Here is a 22,009-nt window from a genome sequence, read left to right as displayed (position 1 = left end):
GCTGCCAGAATTTTCTAGAAAACATCCTATTTGTGTTTTCTCAGGACTGGGATTGCAGGTTTACACTCTGACACCGAACTTTTTACAAGATGTGTGGTCTATGAACTCATGTCCTCATGACTGTGTTGCAGTGACTTTACTGTCTGTACTTTTGGCCATTACTGATTCTTCCATAAAGTAGTTCTTTTATTTATGAAAATTATCATGTAGTCTTAATACGGATGTCAAATAGTCTTCGTATAGTTTGGAACTAGGACTCCCTCTATCTTGTCATGGACATGTGGAGTAACCTATGAACTCACTAGAGATATACAAATGCTCAAAAACCTTGAACATGACTACAGTATAAACCCACTGGTGTGTCTAAAACATTCCTCCTCAGAAGACAGGTTTTAACTGAGCAACATTTATCAGGCAGAAACAAATACATCTGAAAACCACTACATGCATATATTTTCCTGTATATCAATATACATGATGAAAATGACAAAACATAGACTTAGACATCAGAATCATTCTGAAATGCATTATGATACTTTTTGAATATTTAATTTTCATTTTCCATAGAGATAAATATATCGTATTTTGAATTTCATAAGAATCCCTCCCAACCTCATAAATCATGGATATGAGTGTTCAATTTTTTTCCTTGTGACATATTTGCACTTAAGATGCTTAAGAACAGACACAGAAAGATTGGTGATGACATAAGTGATTATCAAGCAATGGGAATTTCCTTTGTGAATCTCCTGTCTGACAAACCTGAACAGCCAAAAAAGTCTTACCAGTACTCTTCATTTTCTTTCACAATGGTTATTCTTTAGACACATTATAGGATTTTAGTAAGACATCAAAAGAAAATATGTAGCCACAAACACATGAAGGAGGGAGGTGGAGGGAGAAAAGATTTCATGAGACTGATCTGTTTTTCATATTCATCACACACCCATCCCCCTGCCCCAGTGCTGTTTCTTCCCTTTCCCCATTAACTCAGTATAATGTTTTTTGGCTTTTTCAGAATTGTGGGATGTAAAATTTCTAAAGTAATCTGATGGCACAAGTGCCCTATGCATCTGTCATCACACCTCTGTGCCCCACAGACGGACTTGCTTTAGTGATTTAAAGTGTTAATGGAGTATTGAGAAGCTAGGAGAACCATTTCAATGCTGCGTGGGTAATTTTCAAAATTAAGTATGCCTGTTAAAATGTGTGTCTTCCTGGAGTCCAGCCCACATCACCACTTTACTTGTAGAACATTTTTATTTGAAAAGGAATTAAAAATAAGTTCTGTGGGCTTCAAAGTCATCTTGAGTTCCCGTGCCAGAGAGAGCGAAGGTTGCACACAAGAAAAGGACGTGACTGCTTGTTTGCGTCATTCCACCGGGAGTATTTAAATTGAGATTTTTTTTCCAGCACTTCATGTGAAGGAAGTCATAAACCTTTCTTAAATGCATTATCACCGAACAACCAAGACTGCAATCTGGAGCTATCCAATGATCCTTCAAAACTGACTCTGACTGACTTTACTATGGGAATATTTTTTAAAAAATCAGATAAATCACATCCTCCAAATACAGAAATGGCTAAAATAAGGAACAGATTGCTCTGTGGAAATGACCACAGAACTGAGGTCTCCCACATCTCATCTGTGAACCAAGTGTAGGTTACCATGTTGCTTCCTTCTCTGCTTTAGGCACCTTTGGAGGTTGTTAGCCTCAAATGAGCCTGTATAGAAAAAGAAACTTCTGTTATTTTGTTGGGTTCTTTAATACAAATATTTATTGCTTTTCCTATGGTTCTTTAATGACGACATCAACCCATACACACAACTGTCCTTTAGTCTGTAGTGCCACAGAGAAGGGGGAAGATTCCAGAAGATCGTGCCAGCTTGGCACTGGCTCCTCTGATAAGAGTGTCAATCTGTTCAGCTGAGGAGTGGAGAGGTAACTGCACAGCTCTAATGTCACTGTAAATAGATAAGATTACTCAAGAATATAAATATGGGACATACTGAGAAGAGTAAAGTTTATCAATACATAGATACCCTTGATTGTTTGTGGGTAAACGTAATATATTCCAAAAAAGACCTGAAGTATATCATTATTCAATGCAATGTGAGAAAAAAAAGACACAAAAAGGCTTTGCTTTTATTTGAATTTTTTCATTCAATCTATTGTGTCATATCTTTCCCCTTCGACAACTGCTCCCAAGTCGTCCCTAACTCCTCAGCCACCCAACTTCTCTCTCTCTCTCTCTCTCTCTCTCTCTCTCTCTCTCTCTCTCTCTCTCTCTCTCTCTCTCTCTCTTATCTCTGACTCTCTCCTTCACTCACTCACTCATTCACTCTCTGTCAAAAACACAAAGCACGGAAAAAATTCCACAAGAAGAAAACTTGGAGCTCATTTTGTGTTAGCAAACTACTCCAGGAAATGAGGCCAGTCCTGGAATATAGTAGACATACCAAGTGATACTCCACTGCAGAAAATTGATTTTCACTTTCCTATTAGGTATCAACTTCAAGTAGTTTCTTGGTTAGAGTTGAGACTTTGTTTCTATATGCCCCTTGGTGCTGGGATTTTTGTCTAGCTAGAACTTATGCAGCTCCTGTGTGTGCTGTCACATTCTCTGTGAGTACATATGTATATATATCAGTCCTATTATTAAGCTGCTTCCTGTGAATCACCCACCACTTCCAGCTCTTATAATCTTTCTGCCTCCTCTTCTGCTTAGATCCTCCAGCTTTGAGGAGAGGGGTTTGATAATGACATACATTTAGAATTAAGTGCCCCAAGTTCTCTTACTCTCTGTACGTGGTCTAGTTGTAGGTCTCTGTGTTAATTACCATCTACTGAAAGAAGAGGCTTTTCTAATGAGGGTTGGTCCAATGCTCTGATCTATAGATATAGCAGTGTATCATTAGGAATCATTGTGTTGCTATTTCCTTTAGCAAAATAATAAAAGTAGGGTTTTCCCCTTAGTTCATGACCTATCTAGTCACAGGTTCTTGGCTACTTTAGTAATGTCAGATATGGGTTCTATCTCACTGAAATGGAGTGGGCCTAAAATACAATCAAAACGTGGTTCCTTACTCCAGTAACATTTGCACCATGATATCCTACAGGAAGGCTTCTGTTGTACATCACAGTGTTAATAGCTGGGTGATAGTGATCATTACCATTCCCTTCTGGTAGCATGCAGAGGACCTTCCAGCAGCATGACAAAACCAAAAATTTAAAACAGAGAAAAAAAATCAAAGGTATTAAAAGCTAGAAGCAGTGAATATAGCTTTAAGAAAATGTGAATCCATTAACAAATCCACATATTCCCACTATTACTGCGGATAAACCATTACATCTGATTCGTGATAAGATGGCAAAAATAATAAAATGGTGGCAGAGATCACCAAGATGATGGGATGAGAGTAGAATCCCTGGACCATCAACTTCTGCACACAGCAACCATGTTTGTTTTGTCGGTTGGGTAGCCAATTATGGTTCCTAAATGAATATTAATATCATTAACCAATCTGAAGCAAATAATAACTGTGTTCATATATATTGATATAGTTTACTTCTTTATTACAATAAGTCTATCAAACATGAGCACACTTTTAAAATTGGGGCACATCACTTTTATTTGCTCAAAAACTGCAAGTGGGTTAGAGAAATAACTCAAAACACTCATGCTGATTTGAGTAAATCTATGGTTTTGTTTTATACTACATCTATAGTTCTCCTAGGACATCGACACCCAGTCCAGGTCTTGAGTTGAACTCCTGATTGCTAATATTGCTAGCCTGATTTTAGGGATAGAAAAAAAGTTTAGGTGGATCCTTAGCCAGCTCCAAGGCTGGTGATATCTTAACCACTTTGCCGTAACTTTAACTGAACAATCTTCTATCCCGGCTGAAACCCATGTCCATGGTAACTTCATTGCCCTATGGAGTGACAGGAAAAAAGAGAGTAACAGGAAGTCTAGACAGACAACATTGAGAAAACTAGGTAAGATGACAAGTTCAAAAGGATGCAAAATTAGAGAGAGGAAACAAAGAATAAGGGTTAGTGGAAGGCAGGAAAGAAAGGGTCTCAATATGCAGAATTGGTTAAAGAGGAGAAAGGCATTAGTGAGTCGCGAACGCATGGCTTTCCTGTGCTTCTGTCCCTTTACCTGAGACATCATAAGTACCCAATTAAAAATCAAAATAAAATACATTAAATATATTAAAGAGCATTTTTCCATCGTTGGTTCCATTTTAAGAAGCCCCGCTTATTAAGTAGAATAGCATTGCATCCTAGAAGAGATATCTATCAGATTTCACAGTATGTAGAGGAGCACAGCATCTTATAAGATGGAGGACTCTTTTGATGTCACTTACATTCAGCATTTTCTCTTTTGTATTATATAAAAAAGGAATATAGGGAGTAAAAACATCAGCATGTTAAACAACAGAATGAGCATTTAAAATAATAATCACAGTGTAGTGTATATTTTAGAGTGTTCCTCTATATCAAGCTTACAAAGAAACATTTATATAGCATATTCATCTTCAGAGTGACCTAGTGGTATGATCTCACTATGATATAGTGGTGTTTTATTTGCATTTTATAAATAAAGCTTGCCTGAGGATCAAAAAAGTAAAACAGCCGTGCTGACCAGCCTTACAAACCAGGCAGCAATGACACAAACCTTTAACCCCATTAGCCACACTAGTTTACCACAGAAACTAGGCGGTACATGCCTTTAATCCCAGTGGTGCATTCCTTTAATCCCTGAACTAGAGAGAATTATAAAACAGAAGGAGGCAGCTCGCAGTCACAGTCTCATTCTGAGATTCCTGGAGGCAGGATCACCATTTTCGGACTGAGGTCAAGGGATGAGCAAGTGGTGGACTGCTTTGCTCTTCTGGTCTTCACGTTGAACCCCAATTTTTGTCTCTGAGTTTTTTATTAATTGTGCTTCATTATAATCCTTAATATACTGATGAGGAAGCTGAAACCAGGTAAGATTAAGCTCCTCGCATCTGGTTGTAGCTATCAAACAGAGTGAAAGGGTTCAAATTCAAGTTCCTTCTTTTATCACCTCAATATACTGATGGCACACTTTTCTTTCCTAAGAAAGCCTGAAATGTCTTTTTCTTTAGGACTGAACTATAGTAGAGTATGGTGTGAACATATATGACAAAAGAAGCACTCAGATTTTTAGTTAAGGGAAAGACCAAGATGAATTAACAATGTTCATAAAGTTTCAAATAGAGACAAAAGTTGTATCCAAAAGCTATTAATGCCCAACAATGGTAAAGGTACAGCTCATCCCTTCAGATCTGGAGTATTGTAATTGCTTCATGTGCTGAAACCAAAGAGTGGAAAAATAGTCAAAAGAACTGAGACAGTAAAAGGGTTTCAGAATCTTATATATAAAGAAGCATAACTCTGTGCTGGGGCTAGGGATAGAGTTCAATGAGTAAATCTTGTTTTGCAAACATAGAGACCTGCATTTGTTCCTCCAAAATCTTCATATAAAAAAGCCAGGCAAGGATAGAAATGAAAGAATCCCTTCGGCCCACTAGCCAGGCAGCCAGTCTGGCCTATTTGATAAATTCAAGGCAATTAAGAGACACTGGCTCAAAAAATAGGATGGGTGGCTACTGAGGAACAACAGCCAAAACTGTCCTCATGGCTTTATACACACCCATGTGCACATGCATGTGCACACATATACATACATACATGGGAACACATACATACATGATTTACTCTGCATTATTCCATGAGTGAGAGGATAAATGAAAGAGGCAAGATTTTATTCTCAATACAACATAATTTCAATAATTAAAATCATGCAAAACATAGCAAGCACCCCATAGATGCACAAACTTGAGAGACTTCTATGGCTTGTCTACTTACCAGAGAGCCCGTGGGAGAAATGTCCCTTGATTATTGGAGATTTTTGCTTATCTAGCAACTTTAGAATTAACTTGGACAGAGGTAGCCACTCCTAAAACCGGCTAGGTATATTGTACTTAAGACTTTCCTCTAGTTGTGTCCTTTGTCACTATGATTTTGTCCCCTGTGGAATGGAATTCTGACCTGAACACAGTTGTCCGTGCCTTCCAGATGTCTTCCTGGGAAGCCCTTCTGTTCTCTAACTTGAAAATATTAAGATTCAATCTATTTAAATGCTAAAATGGAGGGAACTAAATAAAGCTAAGCTTCCGGCTTCCCTTTTAAAACATGAGTATTAGGAATAGAGTTACAAGCACAGCCAGGAGCTATTCAACCAGAGGTAGCTATTTGATGGATAAATCAATTTGCAGGAATATATTAAATGATTAATGTATCTGTCATATCAACCAGGACACTTGCTAATTGTTTTCAAGGTTTCAATAAATGTAATGGCAATTAATTGCACCTGCTGTAATCCCCTTCTCTTTGGGGCTGACTTGGAAGTCTGGCTTCCATTTTTTATCAGTGAAAAGCCTTTTGTCTATTTTGGGGGGTTTTCTCCACACCTGCCTGATATAGGAAAACAATATTTGTGTTTGTCAGGAACCTGCTTATTAATGGCGATAAATTTAAAGCCTTCAGAGCTCTCACTACGAAGGTGAAAGATGTTCATCAAGCTGCCGAGAGAAGAAAGCAGCGTACTTGCAAATTTCATTTTCATCTGAGTACAGTATATTGTGGTTCCCTGAGGCAGGCCTTGATACCACAAAAACAATTTCAGGCAGATTGGAAGGGTTATTCCCTTCTGATTCTCCAATATCTGTTAGGAGTTCAGAGTGGAGCTCCTACTCTCTGGAGACTGGAAATTTCATGAAGCAGATGGGACCTGACAGGCTATTTCCAAGAAAGGGAGACTCCGAAGCAGGAAGCAGGTATGCATGACTGAGTGATGGGAGGTTCCTCATTTAAACTGGGAGACGCAGAGCCCAGGGATGGCAGACAGCATTTGCTTTGTCACAGTACCTTTGCCATCTGTCCCAGGAATCCAAAGATAGAATCACTCAGAGTTCTGAGCACCTAGGAAATAGGATTCTTTTGACTATAACCCCATAGGGCTGCGGTAGTAATTCAGTCAGTACAGTGCTTGCCCTGTGTTGAAGAGAATCTGAGTTCTAACTCCCAGAACTCACAGGAAGGAAGGAGAAAATATGCAGGCTTAGTGGCCGGTACTTGTAATGCCCCTCTTGGAGAGGCAGAGACAGATAGATTGCTGAGGTTCGTTGGTCATCCAGAATGGCATACATGGTAAACTCAAAGAAAATGAGAGACTCTGCCTCTAAAACAAGGTACACAGCACCCAAAGATTAATAGCTGGGGTTCTCTTCTGTGTGTGTGTGTGTGTGTGTGTGTGTGTGTGTGTGTGTGTGTGTGTGCGCGCGTGTGTGCATGTACATGTGCGTGTAGACACACACATGCACACCACACACAGGAACTTAACACCATAAATGATATCTACTCCCTGAAAATGAAAATGGTATGCTTCTCATTACTCCCTTGGGGCACTTCATGCACAGAATATTCTAGAAGACAGACTGTCTTCCCTTCTACCTAAATCATCCATGCTACTTTTCTAATTTGTAGCTGCTGAGTATAAAAATCTTCTGGGACATCCACACCATGTTTCCCAAAAAAGGTAGCATATATTGGTGGTTGGGGTTCATGGCCTACCAACCTTCCTAAAGAAACTAGCACCATCACTGAGTGAGGTATACACATCTGAAGGCCACAACCTGTATACCTAGAGGCTTCTATACCACAGCCCAAATCCTTCCCCATTTCCACTGAGCCTCAGCAAGCTGCCATCTGTTGTCCTTCTCTTTATCTTGCTTTTGTCGCTCTTCCTTTTCCCATTAGTGTAAGGCAAAGTATAGCCTCTAGATTCTCGTTGATGCAAATACACTATGACTAAATACTAAAGTTTCTAGTTGTTGGGAGTTGGTGTGCCTGCAATTGCCACAGTACTTAGCTCCCCCAACCCCAGAAAGGGAGAATTGTGTAAGTCAGAGCCTTTAGTTGGGTTATTCCTTCACTCTTTCTTATCAAGTTGTTAAATTTTCTTTTTTTCTTTCTTTTTTTCATGGAAATGGGCTGTGAAGCTGTAGATTTAAACTAACTGCTGACAAACATACTAAAACACAGCAATTACACAGGTGCTAAAAACTTCAGGTACCTGTACCATTAAGATTATGTATTACTTTACAAGGCTTCAAGGTTCAGGACCTGGGTTTTAAATTATAATTTCTGAGTTCTGCTCGTAACTGTTGTGTTCTGGTTTAGATATAACAAACAGTATGTTCTCCACCTTAGATTCCTTTAGTTCTGAGACACACTCTGCACAAGCAGGCAGGGAGTCAAGGCGAGGCTATATCAATGAGAATAGCAGGGGACTCCTGCACCCAGGAATGACATGGGAATGCTAAAAATTGCCAGAGTCTGAGAAGCCACAAGACAGTAAAAATATACCTATAAGGTACATTATCCTCGCTCCATTGCAGATAAACAGAGTGACCAAAATACTCTCTTAGAACATGGCTAACATGTTATCCCCTCCTCAAATGCCGATTAGTGTCACATGTCACTGAGTTTTAAGAAGATAGTACACTGTCTACATCACCATCAACATCTGGCCCTTATTATCTCTCTGACCACCTCTTGAGAACGCATTGGCATTTAAGTCTTTGATCTCAGCCCCATCCGCCCTCTCTCCAGTCCTCTCTTCCCCAGATTGGTCCATGTGCTTTCGCATCTCACCTCCTGCTTTATTGTTCCCTGTATTATCTATGCTATCAAGTGTATCCTATGCTTTGCTAGTGTTTCATTCATTTTAATGGCTTATTTCCATTTTTTTCTAACTAGAGGTTAAACCTCATGGGGTCTGAAAGTTTTTCTGCTTTGGTTCTCTAGATTCTCAATACGAAGGAAAGCTTCTGACATGTGATGGTCCTTCTATGAATGAATGAATGAATGAATGAATGAATGAATGAGTAATACAAATACATTTATAGGTTTCTCAGTAAGTGTGTCTTACAATACATTTCTGAGAGCAGACAGCATTCCTAGTTTTAAAAAGAACAAGTTCTAGACCAACTGCGTCCACAAGGATCTTTTTTTTTTCTTTTTTCTGTCTTTTTCTCATGGTTTATTTTTTTATATTTAAAAATTTCCATCTCCTTCCCTCCTCCTCCCCCCTCCCTCCCCTCCTCTTCCCCCTTCCCTCCCCTCCTTCTCCCCCTTCCCTCCCCTCCCCTCCACCCATACCTCCCCTCCCTCCCTCTCAAGGCCAAGGAGCCATCAGGGTTCCCTAAGAATTGTGCTGTCTATCAATTCATGAACCAAATAAAACAGGATGACTTCCTTAAAAAATAGAAAGAAAAGAATTGTGCTGTTACTTTTTCACTATTTGTAGACATAAGTGTTATGTTCTGTTAATGGGATTTTTTTTAATCTTTCATAGTTCTCATTGGAATTTTTGAGATAACTTATAGAGAATTTCTTCACAAATTGCAATAGTATGAAATGTTAATTACTTCTCATGGGTGTCACTTTCTCTAATGATACATTTTCCCTGTGGCTTAAAACTGTTTTTATGCTTTTCCAACTTTATCTAGAAAACCAAATGTAGGTCCTAGTGCATCTCCACACTTACAACTTCTCCCACCTCGACCATAATTTCAGTGGCTTTGAGTGAGAAGGAATGGGATAGGAAGGGGGAAAAAGGGAAATCGGCCCCTTAGAGGCACCTTAGTGCAGGCTTCCTGCTTCTTTTCTCGACTTCCAGCTTCCTATGATGCTCATATTCATGCTTCTAGGGACCTTGGTCTCAGCCCAGGCCCCTGGTGGCCATGAGATCAGTGGGAAAGGATCCAGGGCTACTGGAAAGGGCTGCACCAACCTCAGCAGTCCAGCTGTCTGAGATCCTACACCAGATGACTCTCCATGAGCAGAAGACAAGGCCACCATACTTGTATTTTTCCATCAATAGACAGCCTGCCTTCTCCTGAGCACAGACTGGGGCCAGGGAGGATCCATAGGCTCTTTATGCTCAGAAGCACGTCTGAGACACAACGGTCAGCAGTCCTGCTAAGCACCCTGATAGAGACCTCACTATTTGGGTGCAAGATTTGGTCAAGAGGTAGAACTTGAGTGGGGAGACTGGAAGACCCTTTGCAGTGAGAGTTGCTTGAAAAACAGATCTCTGGCATAAGAGGTTTGCTAGGGACCCAAGCGTGACCTGCAGGTATGGGACCTTCCTAGTTAGAGAAGGCTCTAAAGACATCTAGTGCCCTCCTTATAAAAAGGCAGCTGATAAGATGGACAGTTCATAATTTCATCCTCCAGTGCATAGGTCCCACTGGCCATCTTCTTCGTCTCTTTGGACTACATTTGCTGGGCCAGAGCCCAATGGTGGCAGCTGTGGTCTTGGCAAGGCCTGAGATAACCACTTCTTCTCGCAAGTCCCTATGATACTAGCTGCAATATGTGCTTACTGGTACCCTTCTTACCTATATTGAGCCAGTAAGGCATCTTTTGATACAGAAAAAGAATATGTAAAACCTATGAATTGCACAGCTACTACTCAAAATAATTTGAAGCCCTCTTTTTGGTACAGACAGATAGATGCTGACCTTTGAACCCCAGCGATTCAACTCAGCATGATTACTGCTTTGATCTTAGCTCAAAATTCGAATTCTGATTCAAATAATTATTACCAGTACTCAAGAGGGATTATCATAACCTTTCAAGAACAAGCCCAGAATGACAGTGCCAGTAACTCTGGAAATGATACAGAGTACCAAGAACCTTCCCTTGGAAAGACCAGCACTACTTCTGCCACATCATATTTAAAAGCAAGTTTCTATGGCCACTGAATGAGATGGGTCTGCAGATAAAGGCACTCGCCTCTATGCTCAATGTCTCGAATGGACCCAGGGACCCACAAGGTGAAAGGAGAGAGCCAACTCCCACAAGTTGTCTTTTGACTTCTACATTCCACATGCTCATTTTTGCCTGCACACATACACACACACAAGCACATGCACAAGAATAGAAAATTAAAACTCAGATTTAGTGTATTCAACTGGTGACAGTGGCTCAGACTACAGGAGGAGAATATATGGGAAAGGAACTGGGAAGAAACGCTTCTCTTAGATCTTGAAGATGTGTGGGTCCCCAGCAAACAAGGTCTGAATTACCTGATTTTGTACCTGAGGGTCATCTATTCAATGTCTTAAGAGAAAGTGAAACAGGATTACTATGACATTTAATGACCGAATCATTCCACATTGTCTCTTTTAACATCTTGTTAAGGCATAATTTGCATACTTAAAATTCACCCACTTTAGTAGTGGCACAATCTGATCGTTTTTAGTGTATCCACAGTTGTGGAACCATCAAAACAATCTAAGTACAGTTTATTTTTACCACTTGGAAAGAAAGACTGATGCCTGTTATGAGTTGCTTCCCATCTGTCCCTTCTCTCAGTCCCTAATGACTACAGAGAAAGCTCCTATGGACTTCCCTGAGTGTGGTTAATAAAAGTGTAACCATAAAATACATGGTTGGTCATTTGTCCCTGCTTCTTTTCTTCAGCTTAATATTTTAATGATTTCTTTATATTGTAAGCTATGTGAATGAAAGGTTAATTTCATTTTCATTCCATATATGTTATCATATGCTTGTGCCTTATTTTGTTCATCCACGCATTGGGTGATCAACAGGTGAGCGAGCTCTGCCTGTATTCTATTGTTGTACTGCAGCTATGATCATTCGCATGTCAAATCTCATCCATTGTTCTTTTATTCTTCGATAAGAAATATTCCCCCACTGAAGAAATGCACAAACCTTTGGCTATGGAGTCCAGGATTCAATTCTAGTCTTACCACACTAGCTGGTTTTTGTTTGTTTGTTTGTTTGTTTTTAACATGTTCAACTTTTCTTTTATCTGTAGAAATCTAACAGAATACTCAAAATTGTCACTTAAGGGGAATCTCAATTTTCCAAGTCTTTTACTTTGTGTCAGAGCTATCTTAAGCATATCTAGTTGGGTCAATTCCTTCCCTGAGTCAATTTCAATAATTAAACAATACAGGTAACATTTGAATAATAAAAAGTAATAAGCTGCAATACAGAAAATCTGTTAATACTGAGGAAATTTAATCTTGCATGTCGCTTTTGACAAATGAATGTGTTTTGCTAGTAAAAAAGATTTAGATAATGAGTTTAAATGTAATTTCTATTGGTTTTCATGTCTTTCTAACTTATCAATATAGTAGGAAAAAAGAAAAAGGTCAGTGTGCTTTATAATCTATCATCAGTCAAACAGACTTTTTTTTCAGTAACATTTGTAGGAAAAATGGCTAATTTCCATTTCGTGTAAAAAATCAATTTTTATGTAGCAGTCTAGGTCCCAAGTTATTCCATAAAATTGAGATTTGCAGTGTTCAGCTGCTGACAGTGGTTCAAACTCTAACAGAGGAACACGTGAGAAACATTTCTCTCTCTTTTCTGCCTTGGTACATTAAGTCTCCAGAGGGGGCAGATGTTTGGCAACACATTACTTATCGCTATGCAACTGTGTAAGAGTCTAAGTGGGAAATGCCTTGTGCAATCAGTGATGGCTTCTCTCTGAATTACTCCAACCAGGAAGTGAATTAGCAAATTCTGTACCTTGAGAGAGGGTTTGTTGACAAACTGTTCTCTGTTTATGGTCTCCATTGCTAGTGTGTAGTCCCACTGTGTTCTCAGAGCTATTCTTTTCTCTCCCTACCCATACTTCCTTTCTTTCCTAGAAAGCAAACGTCATGGTTGGCCAATAAACAGGCACTTCCCTTCTTTAAACCAATCCAGCAACTCTACGGAAATTGGGAAGTCTGGGTGCACAGGCACCGTGTTAAATCCAAGACTTAATTTCTGCTTGTTCATATTGTAATGGAATTTTTCCCTTAAGGATCATTCATCACTTTAAAAAATTAAGCCAATTTGGAAATATAATTTGAATGTATAATTGAATTTGTCAGTTGATCTTAGCTCTACAAGTTAATCAGCTGGAAGAGACCTAAAGAAGTTTTCCCACCCAGACTTGGGTTTGTGGGCAGCCAATCAAACCCTACAAAGAATGTCGGGTTTTTGGAGAATTCTTTGTTGATTCAATCTGCATTCTTTCTTTCACAGATGGAATCATTTTTCCAGCTTGCGATCAAGGTCCATAATATCAGTCAAACTGAAGGGAAAAAAATGGCATAAATTTAGCTAAAATATTAGAAACGACAAATCAGGAGAATGTGTTAACTGGAGTGGAAAAGAATGTGTAATAAAGCCACACAGAGAGCATATGTCAAATTCTTCTATGGTGACAAAGAGGAGGGACAATAAGTGGGTTTCACCAAGACCAACATAAGCTGTCAGGAAATTTTCATCTACTGTCTGATTCACTGGACTCATTAAGGTCCTCCCCTCTCTCCCAACAAGCTCAAATGAGCTGATGGTTGTTTGTGTGTCTTTATTTAATATTTGTTTGTTTCCATTAAATGGAGGGTACATAGACCAATTAATTTTAAATGGCAGTAAATTAAGTGAGGAAAAATGCAATGAAAATAAAAGATATTTGCATAGCGTAGATGATCTAAATGCATGAAAAAAATAAGCTTATTGGACTCCTGAAATCTCTGAATTACTACCTTTCAAATATTTCTCGGCTATGTGTCAGGCACAGTTTGGAACTGTTAGTTGAAATATGTGACAGCTTAAAATAGCATCTGGGCTGGCGATATGGCTCAGTGGGAAAAGAGTTGCTGCACGCCTGACAATTTGAGTTTGATCCCTGAGACCACAAGGTAGAAGATAACTGGCTCCAACAAACATGTGCCTTGGCAAATGGGCTCTCTCTCTCTCTCTCTCTCTCTCTCTCTCTCTCTCTCTCTCTCTCTCCAATAAATATGATTTTTCAAAGCTCTCTCTACAATACCATCTATCCCTCCAAGTTTCAGTGGTATTCTAAGCATAGAACCCACTATGATTTCCTTTACATAAAATAGTCTGCATATTCGAATTTCAAAATGGATGGGACGCTGAAGGGAGGAGAGATGGTAGATCATTCAGTGTGTGAAATACTGACCCTGCAGAGTGTCTGGGTTCAAACTCTAAAAGCCATGTAGAGGCAGGGATTGTAGCATGCATGTATAATACCTGTGTTCCTCCAGGGAGATAGAGTCAGAGAGAGAAGGCTCACTGAGACATTAGAAAGTTGCAGGCCAGTTAGCCTGGATATGCAATGGCGAAAAACAGAAAGAAAGAGACTCTGTCTCAAGTAATACAGAAGGCAAGGACTCTCACTCTCCTCTGGCCTACACATGCCACGTCACATGTGCCTACACATACACACATATACATAAACAAACAAACAACAAATACATGTCAGAGATATACTTTAGCACCACATGACCTGGCCTCTGCCCAACCCAGAGGACCCTGAGAACCAGGTGGTCCATTTGTAAGTGGGAACGGTAGGATCTATAAACTTCCAAATGAGTTTTCTAAAGCGGGAAGAGATGTAATGAAGCCTGGACTGCAATATTGAAGTTTATCTTCTTGCCCCCCTGCCCAGCGGTGTCAGGGGAACTACCAGCCAACATTTCATTCATGGAATCATGTCAGTGGTTTACTTTTAGAACAGATGTACACTGTGAGGATAATGCATCTTGCACATGTGGGGTGAGTAAGCAATCTCCAGAGCTGACAGGGTTTGAGCAGGATAACTAAAGACTTTGAACTACAAGACCTTCTTATTTTCATTAGCAAGTCTTAGAAGTCTTGGAGTGCCCCAGAATTTCATCAAGCCCTCCTTCTCATATGGTATCTTGAATGGTTAAGGACATTGAGGAGATCAAATGGCAGGTTTTCTTTGTGAATTGCAAATGACATATATTTTTATTACATTTCAACATTTTGCATTATCAATGTTTCTCCATCCATCGAATCTTCTCCATCAGCTTGCAGTCTTTTAAGACGGTTTGTTTTCTCCCAGATAATTGTTTTTTATCTTATTTTTTAAAACTGCTGCCATGCATAACTCCCTTTTATACTCACCATGTCTGAGGACAAAGAGGCATAAGTGTCAGTGCCTCCGTGTGTGACAGCAGTGACAGTTTTGTCACTAGCCATTGTTAATTTTGGTAAAATACACATGACGTAAAGCTCACCACCTTACCTGCTACAAGTGTATCATTCGGTGTGTCAAATGCACTCACACTGTTGTACAAACAAGTTTTCAAAACTATTTTTGTCTTCAAATTTGCAACAACCAAAAATCCATTAAGGAGCTGTCCCTGCCAGTCCTGGTCCAGCCCTGCCCCTGCTTTCTGCGCTCTATGACATCCCACAGCAGTTGTCTTTATGTGAGCTCTATTTCTTTAACTCAGTATCCTCAAGGTCGTTCTATGCTGTACCATATGTAAGAGAAGCCCTTTTTTTTTTTCTGATGCTAAATACCACAATTTCTTTACTTTTTCATTTGTTGAAGCCATTTGAACTGCTTTTAATTTTTCTTATGATTTTAATGTCTATAAAAGCACAGTCTTACAAATGACCCTTGTTAGGATTCTGATTTCAATCCTTCTGTGCATATACATCAATATGGGACTATTAGCTAATATCATATTTCAAGTTCAAGTTTATATTTTTTCTACAATCACTTTTCAAATTAAAGTTTGTATATATTGATATATTTTACCATACCACCTACATTGCTTATCAGTCTCACCAACAGTGTGCCATGCCCCCATTTCTTCACTTGGTGTGCACACAAATACATGTGTGCACTTGTGTGTATTTGTATTTGTGTGTCTGTGTTTCTAATATGTATGAAGCAATAATTTACTTTAAACTGCTATTTAGACATTCATTCAAAGGAATTTTCTAATTTTTATATTTTTAAATTAAAATATAATTACATCTCTTCTCTTCTCCCTTTCCTATCCTCTCTCCAACTCTTCTCATGTACCCTCCTTGTCTCCTCTCAAATTATGTCCTCTATTTTATTAACTGTTTTGGTACACACACTACACATATAGATGTGTATGCATATGCATGTATAAATATGTGCATATATAAGTATGTACATACATATTTTATAGGTATGTATTCCTATATATAAATATGCAGGCTGCTCAGTCTATATAATGCTACTTGTGTATATATAATTCAGCACTGAACACAGTATTGGTTAACCAATTTGGGAGTTCTTCCCTATTTGGGGGCTCTTCCCTGATGAAGAGGATTTTGCCTGATCTCAACCTTCCTTCATCACTTGTAGTTCTTTATGATTGAGTCACTATGAGATTTCTCCCTTCTATGTTAGTATATCTGTTAGTGTCATTGTCTGGGTCTTGTGTAGGCATCCATGTTGATGAGACTTCATAGATGTAAATTCTCTGACATTTCTAGGAATTATAAGCTTACAGGAAAGCTTCTGCTCCACTGACTCTTAAAATCATTAGGATCCCTGATACATAGAGGTAGGAGTATATTGTACGTGTATCACTCAGAACTGGGCACGGCAGGGTCACTTTTCCTCTACATTTCCCCTGGTTGTGGCTCTGTGCTGGTCTCCATTTGTTTCTAGGAGATGTTTCTTTGGCAACTGGTTGATACCTGAATTTACCTATGGGTACAAGGATAAATGTTTAGAATGTAGTTAGGAACTGTGCTAGATTAGTAAAGTGGTGGTTAGAAGATCTCTCTCAAGATTCATGACTTCACTAGATCACTTCTTAAGCATATTAAAAATGTCCAGAGACCTGAGTCCACACTTTTAAGACTAGAAATTCAGAAGATTGCATGGAAAGCTTTGGATACATAACTTACCATACTGCATGAATGGAATGAGAAATTAAAGGAAGAAAGAAAATGCACAGCCAATAGTAAAGATAACATGTAAATCAGATGTTTGTATAGAAACTACAGTTTTCAAAAGTCTGGATGCATAGGTTTTGATTATGTTGAATTATGTATAATTTTGTAAGCATGACTGAATGTTTCAGTCACATAATGACAGTTCCCACTGGGGCAGGCTATATGAAAATTATTTCAGGTGAGAAAAGTACTCCAGTGTCAATAGACACACAATTAAATAACAGTTAAAACTAGAAGCATTTCAGTAACTTATATACAAAGTTTTAGGCAGCAGCAATTTTGTACCAGGTCAGTGGTACTCAACCCACGGGTCATGAGCGACTCCTTGTGGGAGGGTCAAATGATCCCATTCTCAGAAGTCACATATCAGACATCCTGCATACCAGATACTTAGAGTGCAATTCATAACGGTAGCAAAATTTCAGTTATGAAGTAGCAGCTAAAATAATTTTATGGTTAGGGGTCACCACAACATGAGGAACTGTATTAAAAAGTCACAGCATTTGAAGGTTGAGAACCACTGTCCTATAGTCGAGCCCTGAGTGTGTACCCTCTGAAGATGAGCACATAGTATGTGGGGTGGATAAGTGAGGGTATAAAAACATCACTGTCCTTCCCCTGTCTTGTCACAGATGAACTTGGCATGTGGAATGGTACACTCCACTCACGTGAGTGTGAACAGAGCACCCAGCACCTGGGACAGTGAGTGCACTTACCCCATACAGAGTGTGTTCGGAAGGACAAAAGAAACACATCCAAGCCTCTCCCTGCATGGGCTCAATGTTTATTTATGCATCTGTTTATCTGTGCATCTCAGAACATGAATATATGCATGACATAAAATGTTAGAAAGTAACTTCATTTTACCACCATGAAGCTACATATTTGGCTGAGTCCCACCCAAATGCATCCCTCGTCTCACATATCAGAACTTGCCTTTTTAAATGTTTCTTTAAGGCTGCCTTGAAATGGCCTTACAAACTTAAAAAGTTCCATGCATGCCATGAGACCATAGTTTCCTTACCCAAATCCCCTCTCACTGGACATTTGGGTTGTTTCCAACTTGTTGCTATAGCTACAGTATTTGTATTTGTATATACAGAACTTTATTGCTTGTCTCTGACCTTCTTTGCAAAATCTCCATTAATGGATTCATTGGGCAAAATTATATATATATTTCCAAGATCTAAAACATATATCTAATTTGTAATAAATCATAACAATTTTACTGTCTTCAATAATTAAAAGAACCCATCTCACTGTGGAAAAGGAAAAAAAAAGTCTGGACATGTAAGTTTTACTTATGTTGAATGATGCACAATTTTGCAAGCATGACTAAGTCCTTCTGCCACATAATAACAGCTCCCCCTGTGGCTTGGATGCTTCTGGTATCATCGCTGCCCCAAATGAGCAACCCACTTTGCTCATTCAATATGTGGGTGAGTACCAGATATAGAATGAAAGATTCGTTGCTAGGCTGGCAATTATTTTTATTTCTCCAAGTATCTTTTCTTTTAAGCAAAAAAAGTCAGGGTTGACATCTGAGTTCTTTTGAATATTTAAGTGTGCCTTGCTGTTTGTTAGGCCAGGAACTGTTACTTCCTAGCTCCTTACATCTTAGCTTTTTGGGAAGGAATTTGATCATTATGGAGACAATACTTTAGAAACCATATTTAAGAAAAAAATGTTTCCAAAATGACAGAGAGCAGAAGGAGCAGTCAAACGGGGATCAGATCAGTTTTCATTGAGAGTGAGAAATGGGTTAAGAGCAACTGATGTCAAGGATTGGAGTTTTCAGGTTCGGTGCTGTATTAGCTATTTGTCTCATAGCTGTGACAAAATATTTTATGAAGAAGCAACTTTAATGGGTTTAACGGGAGGGTTTAGCATCTTTCCGTCAGAGGGGATCCAGTCCACCAAGGTGAGGAAGGTGCGATGGCAGAAGGTGGGGGTGGTTGACCACACCGCCTCTGGCATCAGAAACCAGAGAACGAACGGGAAGTGGTGCCAGGCTACAAAACCTCAAGGTCTGCGGAGATTCATTTTCTTGATGAGTCTCCACCTCTTAGTGATGCCACGATTTTCTAAAACACCACCAACTTCTGGAGACGAAATGTTCAAACGTAGGCGCCTACAGAAGACATTTTATATTCAAGACATAACATATACCAATTTTTTTAATTGGAGTTCTTATGTTGATCATGCAGTTTCAAAATTGCATTAACAAATCTTGTAAAGCAGACCCATAGATTTCAAAATACTTGGCATCTCTCAAGTTCTGATCTTCAGAAGTTCTATGTTTGTAGATCTGGGAGAGGATTGTTTGTTCTTCTGAAGCCATCCCCTTTTTAGCAATTAATAAAAATGTTAAGGGTTTTGATTTGCATCTCTGCAGCATAGAAATTAAATGACTTTTCATCTGCGAGTTTAATGCAGAATGAAACTCTTTGTGATGAAGTTTTGTTCTGCTCAGATATGAGTCACTGAACCATGGAACCCAGTGAGCCCGCTCCAAGGCAGCCAGGCACAGTGACAGTTGCTGCCTTTTGTTCCACTTCCTGTCACTCCAGCCAGGAAACCTGCCTTCCAGTGAGTTTTCAAACCAGGCTCCCACATGACTCTCAGTCTGATGAGAGATTTTTTGAGACCCCCAAACAATTACTGAACTAAGCCAGGGCACAGCTTGAGATACTACCCCAACTTATCCTGAACAACTGAAGTTCTCAGTTTAGTAGAGAAAAAATATTTTTGAATTAGTTATAAATTATTAAATTCTTACTGAAATATATTTGGCATGCACCATTTAGTTTTTCTCCCCAAGAGTGAAATGAAGTGATTTCTCCCATTAAAGGTAACTGTGTCCCCTGCCTTTTTTTATCCCTTCTTGCCTTTGTTTAAGTTCAGTACACCAAGGTACAATTCACATGTGATGGAGGAGGGTCTTCTGTCTATCTGTTGTTTCATTGGTTAATAAATAAAGAAAACTGCTTGGCCCGATAGGTCAGAACATAGGTAGGCAGAGTAGACAGAACAGAATTGTGGGAGAAAGGAAGCAGAGTCAGGCAGATGCCTCAGGCAGTCGCCATAGTTCTCCTCTCTGAGATGGACACAGGTTAAGAATCTTCCTGGTAAGCCACCACCTCGTGGTGCTACACAGATTACTAAATATGGGTTAAAGCAAAATGTGAGAATTAGCCAATAAGAGGCTGAAACTAATGGGCCAAGCAGTGTTTAAATGAATACAATTTGTGTGTTGTTATTTCTGGGCATAAGCTAGCCAGGCGTGCAGGAGCCAGGCGGGACAGAAAGCATGCCTGCCCGCCTCTACTTCTACACACATGGAAAAGTATTCTAGATTGCACTGCTGGGGAAATTAATATGCATATTCTCTCCTAGAATTTTTTAAATTTAAACAACAGCTACAACGTAATATAGAGAAAGGGAGAAGTTCATTAATAAAAGAATCAAGGATGAGAATTATATCTTATTTATATTGCATATCCTCCCTCAGTGTTTAGCATTTGTCATTGCTTTAAGAGCAGGAATGAATCAGCCACTGCTTAGGTCATGTCTCCCACTTTGGTCCCCTAACATCCCCACATCTTGATCTTGGACTGTTTTCTTCTGAATAGCCTGCTCTATTTCCTCCAGTCTCAGAATGGCTTGTTCCTTTTGAATCATTGCTCTATTCTCGATGTTGAGGGAGCTCTTTTAAATAAAATGACTATGATTTTTTATCTGCACTTTTCATCACCAAATCTATCTAGTTTGCCTAGAGACTACTAGAAAATTGTATCAGATGTGACTCTTTTCCTTTTAGCTTTGACTTAAACATGAGTACCTTTTTCAAATGAAGATTGTGTTAGGTTGCCATCCTGCTATTGTATTTTCCATACCCAGTGATGTCTAAAGTCTTCTCTTAGGTTATAATTTTAAAACTGGATCTAGCATTGGTCCTTTGTCTCCTACTGTTCTTGAAGGTTTTGGCTTGTGGAGGCTTTACCACTTAAACATCTCTATCTCCCATTCTTTCTCCAGTGCCCTTTTAAAGACAGGAGTTTTCCCCGATACTTTACTGAACTTCATGTACCAAGATGCTTTGCCCTTATTACTCCAACCTGGCATGGTGGTCAATATGCAATTTTGACTTGACTAGATTTAGGAAATCTGAAAATTAGTAATCTGGAGATTAACTTGTAGGAGTGTCCAGAGATACTAAAAAGAGAAAACCTCTTTAAATTTGAGTGGCATCATCCCATGTTTTGCTGTTCTGGGCTAAACAAAAAGAAAAAAAACAAATGAGAAAGGACGCTGATCAACAACATGAATAATTTTTGATTCCTGAATGTGGATGCAAAATGACCAGCTGTTTCCTCCTGCTGCCACCACAGCTGGAGCCACTTTCCCTTCTGTGACCACCTGTAGCCTCAAACTGTGAAACCAAACTAAACCAACCTTCTTGAAGTCACGTTTCTTTGTGTTGCAACAATAAGGAACTAATACAGAAAGTTGGTGATGAGGAGTACATCTGTTACTGTGATAAATCTAGCCAGTGCTTCATTGACTTCTGGATCTGTTTTTTAGGAAGAACATTTGGGGCTGCCGCTTAGAGAAACTAGACTGCTTTAAGCAGAGCTTCATGAGCTGGGCTGTCCTGGTGAGAGTCTGGAAGACTTGAGTGCCAAGGGAAATTCAGACAGCGTATACCTGTTTTGAAAGGTTTTAGAGGGACACTCCATTCAAAATAACCTAGAGGCTGTTTTCTGTTATATTCTACTGAATAATCTGGCTGCTTTCTGCCTGTGTCTTGAAAACTTTACTGAGGGTTTGAAAAAGAGTGCACTAATTTGTCTGGTGGAAATAGTGTCAAGACAGTTTCACATCAGGCTGTGGCACTGTTCTGTTCTTATTCATATTTACAAAAAGAAAAAGCAGGCGAGGTGCACAATGTACAGTTCCATGAGGGAAGGAGCAAGAGTGAGTTTAAAGTTGTAGTTAGGGCAGGTGTAGAGAAGCCAGCCATAACAAAGAATTCTCCTGCTCCTTGTGGGAACAAGAAGAAATATTCCCTAAGGTCCATGGCCCAAGCATAAATGACT

The 22,009-nt window shown here is 39.3% G+C and overlaps 1 protein-coding gene and 1 pseudogene across 1 annotated transcript in view; one reads left to right on the top strand and one right to left on the bottom strand.

Annotated features, from left to right (window-relative positions):
• Positions 1 to 20,591, bottom strand: part of LOC119820647 — a 56,164-nt pseudogene extending 35,573 nt beyond the window's left edge.
• Positions 1 to 22,009, top strand: part of Nkain2 (sodium/potassium transporting ATPase interacting 2) — a 588,739-nt gene that overhangs the window by 447,965 nt on the left and 118,765 nt on the right. The gene's annotated exons all lie outside the window — the stretch shown is intronic.

The sequence above is a fragment of the Arvicola amphibius genome, chromosome 8 (genome assembly GCF_903992535.2).
Source record: "Arvicola amphibius chromosome 8, mArvAmp1.2, whole genome shotgun sequence".
NCBI lineage: Eukaryota > Metazoa > Chordata > Mammalia > Rodentia > Cricetidae > Arvicola > Arvicola amphibius.
This window is presented reverse-complemented; position numbering and strand designations above follow the sequence as displayed.